The sequence below is a fragment of the Protopterus annectens genome, chromosome 2.part1 (genome assembly GCF_019279795.1).
Source record: "Protopterus annectens isolate FY-2018-M chromosome 2.part1, PAN1.0, whole genome shotgun sequence".
Classification (NCBI taxonomy): domain Eukaryota; kingdom Metazoa; phylum Chordata; order Ceratodontiformes; family Protopteridae; genus Protopterus; species Protopterus annectens.
In genome coordinates this window covers 471253500-471271894 of record NC_056729.1, presented here as the reverse complement: position 1 = coordinate 471271894, position 18395 = coordinate 471253500, and positions in this window count along the sequence as shown.

Here is an 18395-nt window from a genome sequence, read left to right as displayed (position 1 = left end):
TGTGAGGTTTAACCACTTGTGGTTGGGTCTCTTGCCCATAATTACATCATGTGTATGTGTCACAATCAATCTATTTGAGATAAAAGGGATGAGGGATGCCCCTCCCACTGTAACTGTACACAGAACTGTGGTGGATGCCATTCATGCATTACAGTATAAGGCCACATGTTGCTAACAGGCACTGACTGTGGATGTTGAATATCTGAGCATTTGGCTACAGAAATTACATGATATTGTAGAGAATGAATGCACTGTGGTAGAAGTCTTACTACAATTGTGAGATATGTTGGTATTCAAGGCATTACATTATGTTATTGATGCAAGGGATGTGTGCGTGTAATTGCTGTACTAAGGCAATAACATACATAACATTATCTCATTTGCTCATGCCAGAGGAGAATGTTTACTAAAAATGTTAAGAAAGGAAAATGTAAATACATGGAAAAAAAACACTGCTATGTGAGAAATTACCATAGCTTTTTGTAAGAGAAATCAGCATCTATGCATGTGTACATGTCATGTTTTAGACAACAGTGTTAACAACATGTATAATCATAATAATACTGACACAACGTGGTATGAGCAGTAATGGCTGGATATGAACTAACTGCCTAAGATCACAAGCTACAGATTAGTGCCTGACTTGCAAGTGCCACACAACATCTTGCAGTACAGCTGTGACAGTTCACAATTGAATGGATGACATCACCATTGTTAATTAGCTGGATGTTTATGTTAAAAAGTGGCCTAAGGGCACAATAACACTGTACAGCTACATATCATATATGTATTTGTAGAGTAGTCTACACAGTGTGAGAGTAAAAGACACACTCTCAGCTGGACTCATACCTCCTACCTATTTAGATACATAATGTGCAAAGCACAGTGTCAAAGTCACACACCACAGGAAAAGTCGCACTGCAGCTGTGAAATACTGCAGTTGTGGAAGCATTGTGTAATCAATGTGTTGCCAAACATTTATTTTCCCTGGGGATGATAGAATTTGCTAGTTTATCAGTGTGTCATTGTGAATACATCTCATAAGTGGAAGGGTACATAAAGATGCTTGTAAGGTAGCCAACTGTATACGACAGTAATCACAGTCACACTATTTAAGCAAGGATGGACTTGAACCACCTACCTATCTAGGTTACACAATGTATGCAGTACATTACATTACAGTATATTATCAGCAGCCAACACCGCAGAATTATTCTGAGTATAAATGAGACATACAGCATGTATGAAGAGACGCCATCAGCAGTGTATTGCCAAGGAATGTGTGTGGTAAAATGTATTTTACAGCCATCTAGGTTTGTGAATGTTGCACTGCAAAGGTGTGTAAACCAATCCTGAATTCATTTTCAGTCTCACACACAGTCATAGAAGTTAATCACTGCTATATTTGAACCTCCTACCTCTCCAGTTATACATTCTAGACAGCAGTGTAAAAACACAAGTCTGACTTTTAAAGTGTGAGTGCACTTTAGAAAGAATGACCTCATCAGTCTGTGCCAGAGAAGATATTGCTGTGCAAGGCAAAGTAATGGGATGGTGGAGTCATCTGGTAGTTTAAAATGTTTTTGCCAGATTGGAAGTTGATGGACCACAACTGTGTCAGGGGACATGTTCACTTGACTCCATACACCCCCCCCCCCACCAGACACATAACATTCACATGTTAAGCTTTGAACCTCCTACCTATCTATGTTAAACAATTTAAACAACAGTGTTAGTTGTAAGCACCACAGGAGAAGTCTGACACTTAAAGGGAGAAAGTGCACTTCCAACAGGATGACATCATCACTGTGCTACAGAAAGGATGCCTCTGTAAAAACTGGGATAAGGGAGCTGTGTATAAATTTAAATGCATTCTCCTCATGGGAAGTGGATACAGCACTTGACATGGCAGACACACACACACACACACACACACACACACACACACACACACACACACACACACACATTTCCCACATCGAGCCTTGAATCTCCTACCCATCAAGTTACACAATCTAGAGAGCACAGTATTAGTCACAAGTGCTACAGGAGAAATCTGACACTTAAGGGGAGTGAGTGCACATTTGACAGGATAACCTCATCAGTCTGTTGCAGGGATGGTGCTTCTGTTAAAAGTAGGATAAGGGAGACGTGTGTAAAGTTAAATGAATTCCACTCAGGGTAAGTGGATACAGCACCAAGTGTTACACACACACACACACACACACACACACACACACACACACACACACACACACACACACACGCACACACACACACGCACACACTCACACACACACACTCACACACGCACACAAATTTCTCATGGTGAGCTTTGAACCCCCTACCTATCTTGTTACACAGCTTAGAGAGTACAGTATAGTGCAATAGGAGCTGTCAATCCCACTTTTCTGCCATTTCATTCAGGGATGATTGCTCACTTATCTTGTCTCATGATTGAACAATGTGCATTGACAAGACAAACAGACCCTTCCTACATAGGGCAGTGCACTGCAAAATAACAGTGATGGATTATGTGTGAATAGGCTAACCAACATTGCAACATAGTTGCAAGTGTAACCATTGCACAGCAGATATACATTAACCAACCAAATTAATTGAGCCAACATCACATCAAGATAACTTGTTTTCAAAATTCTGTACAGACATACAAATGTTATGCACCACAAACAAAGAATTATCTGTTGAGTTTTTTTTTAATTCTCTGCCAGGAAAGCAACATTGCCAAGTTCAGCTGAACTGCTGATGGCAAGTTATTAGTGCATGTATAATCATATCCTGAGGTATTGAACTTAGAATGGGAATTAGCACTAGTCTGTGGTGCTCTGCACAGACTTTCACACAAAGAAGCACTATACTCACACAACCATATGTGAACCTGACAGAAAACAGAAGAGATATGTGTTATGGTCATGTTTTTTGTTTAATGATTTACAAATTTGTCATTACAGTTTAATTTAGTCAATCCTTATATGAATGCTACAGGTATATTATGAAACACACGAGGGAACAAACATGTTACTGTTGGTGGAAACTTGGCCTCTGAAAACATCTTGGAAGTAAAGAAGTTTATTGATTGACACAGAATTGGTGGGAAAAGTTGGAGAGTTGATGACAGTAATACACAATACAAACATAATAACACATTAGTGCATTTTTAATTTCTGCGCATATTTGTGTTGTGTTACTGTTTGATATATCAGCATAATTATTTAGGCAAAATCTGTACAAGACAGGCTTCACAATACTGGCCAGGCACCTTAATATAGCAGTAGTATAACGAAGTGTTAAGGAAAGGTGTAGCCAATGTTCACAGCCACAGGAGTCATACAAAGCATTCAAAAATATGTTTTCCATCTGGATTTGATTAGAGCAGCCCAAGAAAAATATCAATACCTGAATATTATCTAAGCATACAATGTGGGAAGTCAAATAAGGAGACATGTATAAAGTTAAATGAATTCCCTTCAGGAGAAATGGATAAAGCATTAAGTGTTAAACACACAAGTTTCTCCCATTGAGCATTGAACTTCCTCCTTATCTAGTTACACAACGCAGAGACCACAGTATAGTGCCATAACAGAAGGCTGGCATTTAAGGGGACAGGGTGCATTTTTGACAGGATGACCTCATCTGTGAGTTGTAGAGAGGACAATTCTGATAAAAGTAGAATAAGGGAACTGTGTGTAAAGTTAAATAAATTCTCATTAGGGGAAGTGGATACAGCACCACGTATTACACACTCAAATAAGTTTCCCATACTCAGCATCCAACTTCGTACTTGCCTCATTACACAATCTAGACAACACAGTATTAGTTGCAAGCACCACACGAGATGTCTGACATTTAAGGAGAGACAGTGCACTTTTTGGACAGGATAACCTCACCAGCAGAGTTGGATCAAGGTCAAATGGGGCCCTAGGTAGGGTAATACATAGGGCCACTCTGAGTAGCCCCTCCTGCAGCAGCCCCCTCCCCAGTCATGTTCCATTACTTGGCTATTTCTCCCAGTTACCATAAATACTGTCCAGACCTGTCAGTGTACATACTGCTTTCTTATTTACTTTTACAGTGATTACAGATATTGAAATAAAATAGCATAAACACTGTTAGTCATTTGCTAAACAAGCAACACAATCTCACAATGAGAACAGACTTAGCATGAGCAGTAAACTTCTCTGTCCTTGAAACTCACATTCATTGAAGCAGCATTAAAACTCACATTCAAAGAAAATGTATCTGGCCAGTGAAGGATTAAGTTTACCTTTGGGCTATTTTCAAACCACAGGCTCCTTGCACACATTTTTAGGCTATGCATACATGTTCTTTGATTCGTCTTCCTGGTTGTATTAAATTATATTCCTTGTATGATACAACACACTTGTGAGAATGTGTTTTAAATTTGTAGTTTTGAACATTCTTCCAGCAAGCAATAAAACAAAATGTAGAAGCCAATAATGACAAAACTACCCAGTTCAGAAAATTTCAACCATAAAAGGCCTCGCAGACATCTGTCATTACAATCCACCAATATCAGTCAATAAGCACAATCTCTGTGGAAGTAAATGTCATCCGAATAATAATGCTACATTAAAAAGATCTGTAACTTATGAAGAGTTTGCTACTGGCAAGCAACTTTACGTTTCAGAGTTTTATCTACAAATTCAGTGCCTGCTGCCATTCTAGAATTAATTGCCTATGTTACATAAAAAATGGTAAGCTATAAAATGAAGTATTTAGGAGTATGAATTAATAATAATTCTAGTGTGGCAGCTAAGGATATGTGGAAAGAGACTAAACAAAAGATAATATAAAAACTAAGAAAATGGAAGCTTTGTTATACGGATATGCATAGTAAGATACAAGCAGTTAAAATGTTTTTAGTCCATTTAGTCTTATACACAGGTCAGGCATATTTTTATCAACCAGAGGAGAAGTTGTGGATAGCAATTAATAAAGAGCTGAAGGACTTTATCTGAGAGGGGAAGATGATAAGAGTCAAGTGGAGTAACTGGATTCTTCCAGCAGAATATGGCGGATTGCATTTACTCAGTTTGCAGGGGTATTTCAGAGTTACACATTTAAGACTCCTATACATAGCACAAGCAGAAAATTATATTTCAAAGTGAAAAGGGATGATGATGAAATGGGGAAGTTCAAGAAACAAGGCAAGACTGGTATTTTGGATGCAGGCCTTTAAGGAGAAAAACAGTAATCATACAGAATATTACATCCGTAAAGTAGCAGAAAGTATTTTAAGAACTAAGACAACACAGGATTGGAGAAAGCAGATTCTGCCGATAGGGATGACTGCAATTAGGGATATAGACAATAGGCAAGAGAGGGATGGAATTTATTGGAGAAAACTGGCAAAGAAACCAAGGTATTGGGAGCAAATAATTAGGGAGGGAAAGCTGACAGAGTGGGAAGACACCTTAGAATTTATTTCCACTGCAGGTTAGAGAGTGCCTTTCCTATCAAGGATTGATATCAGAATATAGGCAAAGAGAAAGAAATAGGGGGTTCTAAACAAAAGACCAGCACTGTTAGAGTATTAGTAGAATGTAGAACAGAAGCTGCCAATAAAAAAGGAATAATTAATAAAGCATATAAAATATTGTATAACTATAAGAATCAATCAGAGGAGGTTAGAAAGATTGGGAAGAGAGATTGGGTAAGCAATTCACAAAGAAACAATGGGAAAATATATGTATATCTCCCAATATGCAAAAAATCTAGAAGATTTAGATTTTTGCCTGGCAATGTTTGCATAGCTATTTCTATACCCCAAGTAGACTCCAGAGAATATTTCCTCAGGCAGACAGCAAATATTGGAGGTATGATGGGGAAGAAAGAGATAATTCGGAACATATTTTCAGGGAGTTTGGTGGACTGGTGGACTTTAAGGATTCCCTGCAGGATACACTGTCAGAGATGCTGGGTGGGCAGATTGGACTGATGAGGGAGACGATTCTTCTGAGCTATGATACAGAATCGGAATTGCCTAGGCATGGTAAGGCTTTGCTGTGTCTAATAATGATGGCTGTCAAAAAAGCAATTACTACAAAATGGAAATCAAATTCTAAACCAACTATACTAGAAGTGGTGAATATTGTAACAGAGATAAAACAATTAGAATTGAGATCTTTAGAAAAGGGTTAGGAACAAACTAAATAGAAAACATGGGAATTGTGGGAACAATACATACAAGGGAGGAATGAGGTTTAAAAGGCAACAGGACTTAAATGAGGTATGTAATGTCTGACTGAAAATGATTGGGTCGATTATAAGTGATGTATAATGTTTGCAGCTGGGAGTGTGTCAGTATGGTTTGTTATATAAAATACTTGCAACTAGGATTGTGTCAGTGTGGTTTGTTTTCATTTGTATAAATGTATGATTATCTCTGTAGTAAGTAATGGTTTAATAAAGATGTTTCTTGTTTAAAATAGCAGGAATTTAATAATTTATGTAAAACTGGTTAGGTTATATGGTATATAGCAATATTTGTGAAGTAAAATGCTTGTTATGTTAATTATAGTGCGATTACTTTTATATGAATGTAAATTTGCCTATATTACAAGTGACAATTCAATAAAGGTGTTTGGAAAAAAATTTGGTAAGCTGGTAATATTGCAATAGGGAATGACTGACTGACAACAACTTCATTGCTACTAAGCATCGCATGCGAAGAAGGACACACTCAGAAGTGCAGAACCCCTATCCCCCCGTAAAATGTAAAACATAATCAGCAATAGAAACGGTATTGCAATATCAGCACTCCATCTCTTGGTATAGGAGTAGAATTACAGCTTTCTGTACCAAAGGTAAATATGCTACTAACACTGCTTTCAAGTTCGACAGCACAAACAATGACTGCCATTTGCTAACCAAAATAGTTAGTTGCACATCGAAACAAACTTGGCATGAGCAACAGTAAACTTCTCTTCCCTTGAAACTCATAATGCCTTGAAAATCCACTGAAACTCGTAATTCCCTGAAAAATATACTGAAACTCAAGCTCACAATTCCCTCAACAATCTGATAGTTGGTGTAGAGGATTCAGGCTATTGTCTTCACTGAAGCTTACAATTCCTTCAGCAGTCTGGTAGTTGGTGAAGAAGATTCAGGCTCTTGTCTCTGCTGAAGCTCACTATTCCTTCAGAAATCTGATAGTTGGTGTAGAGGATTCAGTCTGTCTACTTTAACCAAGTTACAGGATCAAACCTGATCACGTTAATTGACTAGCCTGCCCCCTCCCCCAGCTAAGGCATTACATACCATACCTCTTAACCTCTTAGCACAAGAAATCTGGACAAAGCCTAAAGTAATAGGGGACAAAGGCCTAAAAAAGGGACAGATTTTAAATATTCCTCTTATAAACTTAGAATGTTGCTAGAATAACAGCATTTATCTTAGCATGCATTTTCCTGAAGGAAATGAAGTCTGAAACTCAAATGTATGACATTACTTAGTTATTTCAATCCTCAGTGATATGCCAGAAAACCACAGATTTTATGAGGAATAGACCAAAAATATGAGGCAAAAATCTGGACATTCGGCAAAAATCTGGACAATTGAGAGGTATGCCTCAACCTTTTAGTGCAGGAAATCTGGACAAAGCCTAAGATAATGGTGATACAATAGCCCAAAAATAGGGATAGATTTTAAATATTGCTCTTTATAACTTAAAAAGTTGCTAGAATAACAGGATTTGTGTTAGCATGCATTTTCTGTAGATACGAAGTCTGAAGCTCATATATATATGTAATTATTTAGTGACTTCAATCCTCTGTGAATTGCCATAAAAAACAGAAATTTTATAAGAAACAGACTAAAACTATGAGGCTAAATTTGGACAGTTGAGAGGTATATTAAACAAGGTATGTTAAACACACTCACACACACACACACACACACACACACACACACACACACACACACACACACACACACACACACACACACACACACACCTTATCTCTGCTCTCAGGCAGCAACACACACATACACACATACATACACCTACTCTCTCACACAGCAACACACACACACACACACACACACACACACACACACACACTCCTTCTCTCTCATATAGCAATGCATACATACACACACACTTTCTCTCTCATACAGAAATGGAACGGCTAGTTTAAATTACATATGTACATATGTACACACACATTCTTTCTTTCTCATACAGAAAGGAACAGAACCGCTAGTTTAAATTACACACACACACACACACACACACACACACACACACACTAGTTTAAATTCCGCACACAAGTGTGGAATGTGTTTACATCCACGTTGGCATGGATGCCTGCAACACAGGCATGGTCCTCCTTAAAGGAGAAGACACTGCCACCACACACAGTGTTAAGAAGTATTTTTGCATATATTCTTAACTAACTAAAATTAATATTTAATCCTCCAGGCCAGAATGGGCACCCCCAACCACAGGGCCCTAGGCAATTGCCTGTGTAAACTAGTGCTAGATCCAGCTCTGCTCATCAGTGTGTTGCAGAGAGGATGTTTCTGTTAAAAGAGGGATAAGGGAGCTTTTACATATATTAATGTATTATGTTGCATGGACAGGACAGGACAGTGTATATGTACACTTCAGGATACTGGGCTAGCAGGATTGCATGGAATGCCACAAGGACCACCAGGGTTTTTTATATATTAAAGTATTATGCTGAGGGGACAGGATAGGACAGTATATCGGGATAGGACAGTGTATGTGTACACTTCAGCATACTGTGCTAGTGGGATTGCATAGATGCCACAAGGACCACCAGGGTTTTTCATATATTAATGTATTATGTTGTGTTGTGGGGACAGGACAGGACAGTGTGTGTACACTGCAGCATATTGGGCTAGCAGGATTTAGCTGAATGCCACAAGGACCACAAGGGTTTTTCATATATTAATGTATTATGTTGCACGCACAGGACAGGACAATGTATATAGTGCTGAGTATTGTGGAATCCCATTCCAGGCAGTCTATACAAGTTGTATCAATGATCTGTAAGGATACATGGACTGCCATTTATAAGAAACAGTCACGGGAAATGTGCTTATTGACTAGGGACACACAGATGGAGTTTTGGGATGAACACTGGGAAGGAGGACAGGTGAAACATTGTAATGTACCTCACATGAGGAAATGTAAAAGGAAGACACTTGCAACAGGAACACTAATCACATCTCCACATGGCACAATATGGACTGCACAGTGACAAATGTATACGATGTGATTGTCACAAAAGGTGATATAACAGTGGAGAATGTCTGTGTGATATCCAGACATGAAGAATGGAGAGGACATGTATCATGGATGTTAAATACAATTGGGGTTGGGTGCACATTGTGAAGCTGTTCAAACAGATTTGCCTGAGTATGCCTGTATTATCAGCAGAGGCTTACAACAAGTAGGACACACATACAGTCTCATGGCCAATAGTAAAACCATCACACACAATCATGGATAATATCAGAATAATACCACCAGTAATACCCAGGTCTCTGACACAACATATATGTTTCTGAGAGAGTATAGATGGTTCTGCACCAACATGCTTTTACAACTACTAGGACATCTCAGCAATCTTTGAGTGCAATCAAGCACACTCCCCTGACACTAACATATGCAGAAGGTGTGAGGAGACACACTTGACATTATGATCACTACAGGCTCGTTGACTGGTGTACATGGCAGAGACATATAAGGCACAATCCACACTGTAATGAATGTAAACCATTCAATCAATGTCATTAAACAACTATGTATGTCATGAGTGCATCACCAAAACAGATATCACACATGCATGTGGTATTGCACCTTGATGGGGGTTCCGTGCCATCAGACAGTAATGTTTATGCAACAAAACTAATACCTAGGTATGCACAAATAGATGTGTGAAAGCTCACAGTGACAAATTTGGTATATTTCATTTAAACATCATTGGAAGATGGGTATGGAAGGACATGAAGAAGGGTGCATTGTACTCAGGTATTGATGTGGTGAAGACTGTGAACAATGAAGATTTTACGACCTGTCATGTGGATGTCCTGCACATACTCAGTAGTTGTGTTACATATAAGGGAGTACTCACTACCACGGGCACATGTTGGTGGGCATTCCACATGCCATATATCCCAAGACACAGGCCACATAACAACTGGTCTGCTGATAGGGTGAGATGTCTACATGATCCTTGGTTTATGCCTTTGTTTGCATAACAAAACAAATCCCCACATTTTTTATCTCATGTGTTGTCATGGCTGTGGCAGCAATCTTTGATGCGTGTTGATACTGCCTGTATTATACCAATATCACAGTTGGAGTGAATGATTGTCCACAATCTGCAGTCCTCCAGACAGCTGTTGGGACACAGCATTCAATCTTGATGTCTGTGATTTCAATCATGGACAGAAAAGGGCCTAACAGGCAGCCTTGATGTACACACTTATAGGTTCATAGGTGTGTACTAGACTAATGGCCTTGGAGCCTTTACAAGCCTTGCCCATAGGATTACCCTGGCATCGTGCCACCTGACCTTAGTTCCCAGTGCCTCTGTCAAGCAGAGCCACTGGAGTGATCCCTGGGGTGAAGTTTCTATTTCCCATCTACTCATCAAGATTTCTCTTGAAGAGGGCTAGTGAGGTGCTCTGCTTGACATGTATGGGAAGTCTATTCCATAGCATGGGCAGTCTCTGTGTTATGAACCTGTCCCTCCAGCATGTTCTGTTGATTGTGGTAATGAGGTTGAGGTCTTTGTTGCATATGGTGGGGAGGGATTGAGATTTCTTTAGATGTAGCATTTCTAACAGAGCTGGGTCAGGCATGGCTTTGTAAGTCAAGCAGAGATCGCCTCTAAGTAGGCGATATGAGACAGATCATAATTGGAGTTTTTTGAGTCTGTCCATATAGGACAAGTGTACACTGGACATGAGCTATAGGTCACTTCACACATTTCTACATATTTAGATGCAACACTGAAACAAAGGGGAAACCACAAAACCTTCTACAGTTATGTCAGAAGCCTCCATGACAAAGCCCAGCTTTGTTCCCAATTAGTACTTAACGGTATTACTTACACTGATCCTGTTGACTTAGCCAACCTGCTAGAAGGTAGGTTCAGTGCAAACTTCACCCCCTGCCCCCCAAAGGCCCATTCAACATCCCTGATACTTGTCCCACATCTCACATCTCCGTAGATCAACTGTTAAATGCCCTATCCAAGGCAAAGAACACAGCTTCCATGGGACCTGATTGTATCCCAGGTTATATTTTGCACCATCTCCAGCAAAAACTAGATTTGCCGTTGAGCACTCTGTTCAACCACAGCCTAAGTACAGGATTCATTACAGCAGAGTAGAGAACTGCCACTGTCATCCCTTTGCACAAAGGTGGTGCCAATACTGATCCTGGAAACTATCACCCCATTAGCTTGACTAGACTGATCTGTAAAGCCATGGACCATATTATTATTGATCTCATAAACAAGGACATAGGCAATCTCCAAGCACTTGTCCCCACCCAGTTTGAATTCGTCAAGGGCAGATCTTGTCTGTTGAACCTGGCTGACTTTTTTGAGACTGTCACTAATGCCCTGGATAAGGGAAATTCAGTACATACAGCTTACTTTGACTTGGCCAAAGCCTTTGACAAAATCCCCCATTTGGGCATCATCAAAAAGTTAACACAACTTGGCATAAATCCCTATCTCATCCGGTGGATGGCCAACTGGCTCACAGATAGGACCCACAAGGTCAAAATAGCAGACCTGTCACTAGTGGTGTTCCCCAGGGATCTGTCCTGGGACCGCTACTATTTGGCATCTACTTCTCAGAGGTCCAGGCAAAGACAAAAGGCCTGTAGCTAACCAAGTTTGTAGATGACTGTAAGTTGGGCGCTGTCATTGGCACCCCCAATGATGTTAACATACTGCAAAAGGGTCTCACAGTAACAAATGACTGGTGCCAAAGTCATGGCCTTATGTTAAACGCAAAAAAAGTATTATCACACCATTCGGCAAAAACATGGCCCCTACTGATTACCACATGAGCTGCAACCCCCTAAGCACACAACCTGTGGTGAGAAACTTGGGTAATCAGATTGACAACAATCTCACATTTGACCATCATGTAGCGGCTGTGCTCAGAAAAGCCTTTTACTTGGCTCATCTCATAATTAAAGGGATTGCATCTAGAAAAAAGGAAGTTATTACCTCTCTGTACTCCTGCCTCATTAGGCCAATAATTGAGTATAATGCCCCATTTGGTATGTACCTCTCCAAACACCTGCACCAACTGGAAAGCCCAAAGAAATACCTGACAAAGAGAATTCATGGCCTCCAACACCCATCCTTTGCAGACAGGCTCAAATCACTATCACTCTACTCGGTATCATACAGATTGCTCAGAGGTGATCTGTGTCTCACCTACAAGACAATTTTGGACCCTGCCCTACTAGAGATGTTCCAAATCCATAAATCTAATTCCTTGCACATTACCCACTCAAAAGGCCTAAATCTAATATGCACCATCAATAAATCCTGCTGGAGAGACAGGTTTGTCTCCCAGAGGCTGCCTCATCTCTGAAATAGACTTCCCAAACATGTCAAACAGAGTACCCTGCTGACCCTCTTCAACCACAACCTTGATGAGTGGATGGGACACCACAAATTTGTCCCATTGGTTCCACTTGTGTTCCTCAATGATAGGGGCAACATGTGCTGACTGAGGTTTCTTTGTTTGGGGACAAACTCTTGGCTAGGCTTGTAAGGGCCTCAAGATCATTACCCTAGTAACCTCCTATGATCTTATGATCTGTCATTGTGGAGTGAATACCTTAGTGTGGACTCCTTTTGACTGCCTAGACCTTTTCAAGTTCCACAGGATGATGGTCTTTAAGTACATCCAACAGATGTAACAGACATAGAGGTAGCATCAAAAACTCACACATGTCTGTTACACACAGCTGGGATATTACTAGTGTCCATTTACAGAAGGTCCATGATGATATGTTGATCTACCTCACAGATCATGAGAGTCAGGATGTGTCTATACATGCATGCATCAGGTGGTGTCCCCAGCTCACTCAGATGGATGCATGTTGATGTACACCCTTCTATGGGAGAGTAGTCTATTTAGGGGGGGGGGTGTTGAAGTGTGTATTACACCATGTCAGATAGGTGTATGTTCTGAGTCACACTATAGGCAATCTGTGATGTTGTTACAGCCCTGTGTGACAGGCCTGCATGAAGGTAACAGAGTGCATACTGCCTATCTTGTTCTGTCCTAGGGTTTGGACACAATCCCCTTACTCAGGTATCATTGACAAACTCTACCAGCTGGGGATTAACATGTATGTCACTAGATGGTTAACCAATGTCCTCACCAACAGACCAAATACTGTGAACGTTAGTGAATCAACCTCTACCATTGCAACTGTCACCATTGCTGTACCCCAAAGATATCTGCTGGGCCCTATACTGTTTGGAATCTATCTCAACAGTCCAGATTACAAAATATGACTTGTAGCTTACCAAGTTTGTTGATTCATGCATATTGGTTGCAATCATTGAGTGCACCAATGATGTGACTGTAGTACAGGAGGGTCTAACACACACAGATGATTGGTGCCAATGCCACATGGTCTACTAATAAATACAGAATGTGTCAGGATGTATGCCTTATTTAAAGTGGAATTTCCTGGTAAATACACCATTGACAACACTTCCCCTATGATGAAACCAGTGGTGCTTGAATTGGGAATGCATATAGATAGCAATCTGAACTTCGACCAGGTGTCCACAGTGGTATGGAAAGGCTACTTCATGCACCTCAGAAGTCTGGCTATTGTATCCAGATCTGAGAAGGTTATAAGAAGCACTGTACTTAAACCTCATCTGAAAACCAATGCAGTGTAATGCTTCCTTTTGCATGTACCTCACCAGAGAACTGTAGCAGCTGGAAAGACCATGGGGGTTTCACACCAAGAAAATACAGGTCCTACAAGCCATGCCATGATGTACCTGTATATACTGAAAGCCTTGTTCCTGAAATCTTAATTGGAAAGGATGAGATAACTTGTGCCTGGACTACAGGACATCTCTGACTCTGCCCTGATGTGTATACTGCATATCTGCAAATCAGCAGAGTCTGTTAAGAGTAAGATTGTAAAAGCAATGCCCCACAGGTGGTTGTAAAATGCTCTCTCTACTGTCAAACAAGTGCACACACACACACACACACACACACACACACACACACACACACACACACACACACACACACACACTCACACACACACACGCACACACACACACACACACACACACACACACACACACACACACACACACACACACACACACACACACACACAACACAACACATGCTAGACTGCAGTGAGAGTAGAACCCCTACCTAACTACACAGACTACAGAACACAGTGCTTTATGTAAGCACCACAGCACAAGTCTGACTTTTACATGGTTGCAGGTCAACTTATAGTGGATGACATCAGCAGTGCATGTTGAAGAGAAGAAGTTGGGAGGCCTACATGAAATGGATGTGTAGGCATGTGCAAGCATTAAAATACTGTCAATCCATAGGATTGGAGTGGTAACTGTAGGATACATACACACACACACACACACACACACACACACACACACACACACACACACACACACACACACACACACATGCCCAGTTGACTGCAGTGAGAACAGAATGCCTACCTAAGTACACAGACTACAGAGCATAGTATGTTACGCAAGTGCCACGGCACAAGTCTGACTTTTACAAGACTACAGGTGAACTTATAGTAGATGACATCAGCAGGCCATGTGGGAGACAAAATGTTGGGAGACCTGCAAAGGCTCATAGCTTCATATGTACATAGGAGGAAACTAGACTAATGGCCATACAGTGTTTAGAAGCCTAGATCTGTGAAAACACAAGTACCCTTACTGAGCCTAGATGGATGGACTAGGTTCCTGACCCAGAGACTCCCCAGACTCTGGAATAGATTGCCCATACATGTCAAGCAGAGTGCCTCTTTGGCCCTCTTCAAAAGGAACCTTGATGATTAGATGACAGAAAGGAAATTCACCACGGGGATCACATCAGTCACCCTGCTAGATGGGTCCAGGGAAGTAAATAGTGTGGGAAGAAATAGCCAGGGAATTGTTATGGCTAAGCTTGTATAGGCCCTAGAGCCAATAGCATAGTACCAACCTATGAACATATGAACCTATGAACATATGATGGTCATTGTTAGCAGAGCGATTTTGTGAACAGCATCAACTGGCCCTGTCCATGAGCGACATAGGTCCTGCCCCAGAGGTGACATTTCAATCACCCAACCAGTAGTCAAGGTTGCACTTGAACAGGGTCATTGAGGAGCACTGATTCACATGCAGTGGGAGCCTATTACAGAGGAGTGTGAGTTATTGGGGAATAAATCTGTCTCCTCAGCATGTTCTGTTTATGTCACAGGTTAGGTGAAGAATCCTGGGTCAAGTTATTCTTGTCTCATTTGATTTGCATATGTGCATTTCCAGTAAGGTAGGGTCTAATACTGCTCTGTAGGGCAAGCAAAGGTCACTTCTCAATGGCCTGCATGATACTGAGTACATTGACAGGTCTTGCAGTCTTTCCATTTAAGTTATGTTTGGAGTTCCTGGAGTCTCCCAGGCACAACCCTATGTTTTCTCCAACTGCTGCAGGTGTCTGGTGAGACAGACAGAAGGGAGCATTGTAGACAGTTAGTGGTCTGATAAGGGTAGAGTACAGCAGAGGTATGACCGCCCTGATCTTGGATGTGATGTCAATATGTATGATGTGTGCAATGCAGAATTTGTGTGTCACCACTATGGATCATTGCTATCAACATATGTTTCCAAGTCTCACAACACTGTGTTTGAGTTTAGAGGAGTGCTATGTATATCATAATTGGAAGGGTACTTCATTGCCAAAGGGGACAATGAGCATTGTATCCTTTAAGGTTCAGTCTGTGAGCTTGGCACCAATCATTTATGTGTGGCAACTCCTTCCATAATATGTTGTCATCATTGGGGGACTCTATATTAGTGTGTCTAGTTACAAGTCATCTGCAAACCTGGTAGACCACAGGCCATCTACCATTGCCTGCACTTCAGGAAAGTGGTTTGCAAACAGTTGAGGGCCGAGCACAGATCCTATTGGTATTCTAATGGTATTTGGCTACTAGTGGAGGTGCAGTCCCCAACTTTGAGAGTGTGTGTGTTATGTCAGTTAGCCAGTTGCCTATCCCTGTACTACTGTATGGCTTAATTCCCACATGGGAGATCTTCACTATGAATGGAAGATAATGTCAAAGGCCTTAGATAAGTCATATGTTCCATGCTAATTCCTTCCCTAGCATTGCAGATAAGTATTTTTAGGCATATGGGTAAATAGTTGTAGTTCTGCATGTTACTAGATTGATGTGGATTGCATAGAACACAACATTTGATATTACATTTTGCATTGTGTTTGATATATGTGTGGGAAAAAGTACTGAGATACAAGGTTTGCAGTGCTTTGGGAGTGGCAACAGATGGATGTATTGTAAATATGTGACATATTGTTAAATAGGGCCATTGGTTTGTAACTTTTACACATGTAATTTCATGTCATACACAGAAAATTGACAGTAAACAGCAGTAATATGGCATAATATAAACATTTCCATAGCACGGCAAGCAGAGGGTTTGCACAAAGTTTAGCAAAGTGCATACACATGCAAGATACAGATGTTTGGGCATAGGTAAGAAGTGTGCAAATGCAAGCAGCATTGCTAAAGTCTGACAATTAGTACTGAGTCTATGAAATACACCTGCTACTTAACTGATACTGTGGCAGCACATGCTAATGCAGTGATACATTCCTTTTTTGGCCCAGATGGTACTGGGTTTGAATACAGAAATATCTAATACTTTAAAATACTTTGCAGTACAAACTGATAATGCAATGGCATGAATTGTTTATACAAGATGTGTTGCTACATTTTGGAACTGTTCACCATCTCTGCGCATTGGTGCATGATGCGCACCTCCTCACAAACATGGAGCCCAAAAAGTGAAGGGATCCATTGCTTTTTCTCCTACTTATGTGTGTTGTGCGTGATTCTATTTCTTGACCAGATTAAAGATGTTAAAATAGGGTAGATAGGAAAGTGGTGAAATGAGGAGCAAACAGGGGGAAGAACAAAGACTGAGAGTTAGTACTGAGTCTCTGGAATACACCTACTACTTAACTGACTCTGCTGCAGCCCATAGTAATGCAGTTAATGCAGTGATACATTCCTTTTTGAGGCCAGATGGTACTGGGTTTGAATGCAGCTGTATGCAAAACTTTTAAGTACTTTTGTGTTACCATTGCTGCGCACCATTGTGCAATAATGCATTAAAGAAAATAATGGGGAAGATAGGACAGTGGTGAAATGGGGAGCAAGCAGGGGGAAGAACAAAGGGAAAGCAGGGCAGGAATGTGCAGAAGGGAGGTAGAAAAAAACATAGCTATCCATTTCTTTAACAGAGTAAAGTGAACATGTCTGCCAAATATTAACTACATTTCAACTGTCACCTCCAGAAAGAGGGGTGACCACAAAACATTCATGTTGTATAGTCAATTGGACCAAATCAAGTGTGTCAAGAAGACACATGTGTGAAATGGAGAGCTACATATGGGATGAATTTTTTATTTTTTTTGTGGGACAGGTGCCCATTTTTTTTATTTTTTTGTGAGAGAGAGAGAGAGCGGAATGCTGGGGAAGGGAAGTAGGAATGTCTGAGTGAGGAAGCAATTGCAGACAAGACAAATAAGACAAGAGAGAGGGATGGTGATGGACACAAAAGGTTGGGGCACACCATGATTGGGTGAGGGTGGGGACATCACAAACCCATGGTCGTCAAGCTGGGTGACAGTGAGAATTGAGTTCTCACCCACTGGGCTTTCCACACTGTCACCTTACTCCACCGCTGGCTGGAGTGCCTGATGTCTGAAACTCCTCCTCCTGGTATGTGAAATGAGGGAGAGCAGTCTCTCCAACTGGTGTAGGCATGTACCAACAGTGGGTGCACAGTGCTACACACCATCCCTGGCAATTCAGCGAGGGTGATAAAATCGCCATCTCTCCCACTGCACCCAGAGGGTACCACTGGATCAGCTTCTGGGGCAGGACTACAAGAGGGGGCAGGTAGTACAGGGGCAGCAGAGGTGATGTTGCCAGGCTGGGTCACAGATGTGCTTAGCAATAGTGCTGGAGCCAGTGGAGGGGGGCAGCTGGATTCTGTGAGGCAGGCCTACCCCGCTGTGCTGTGGAGCAT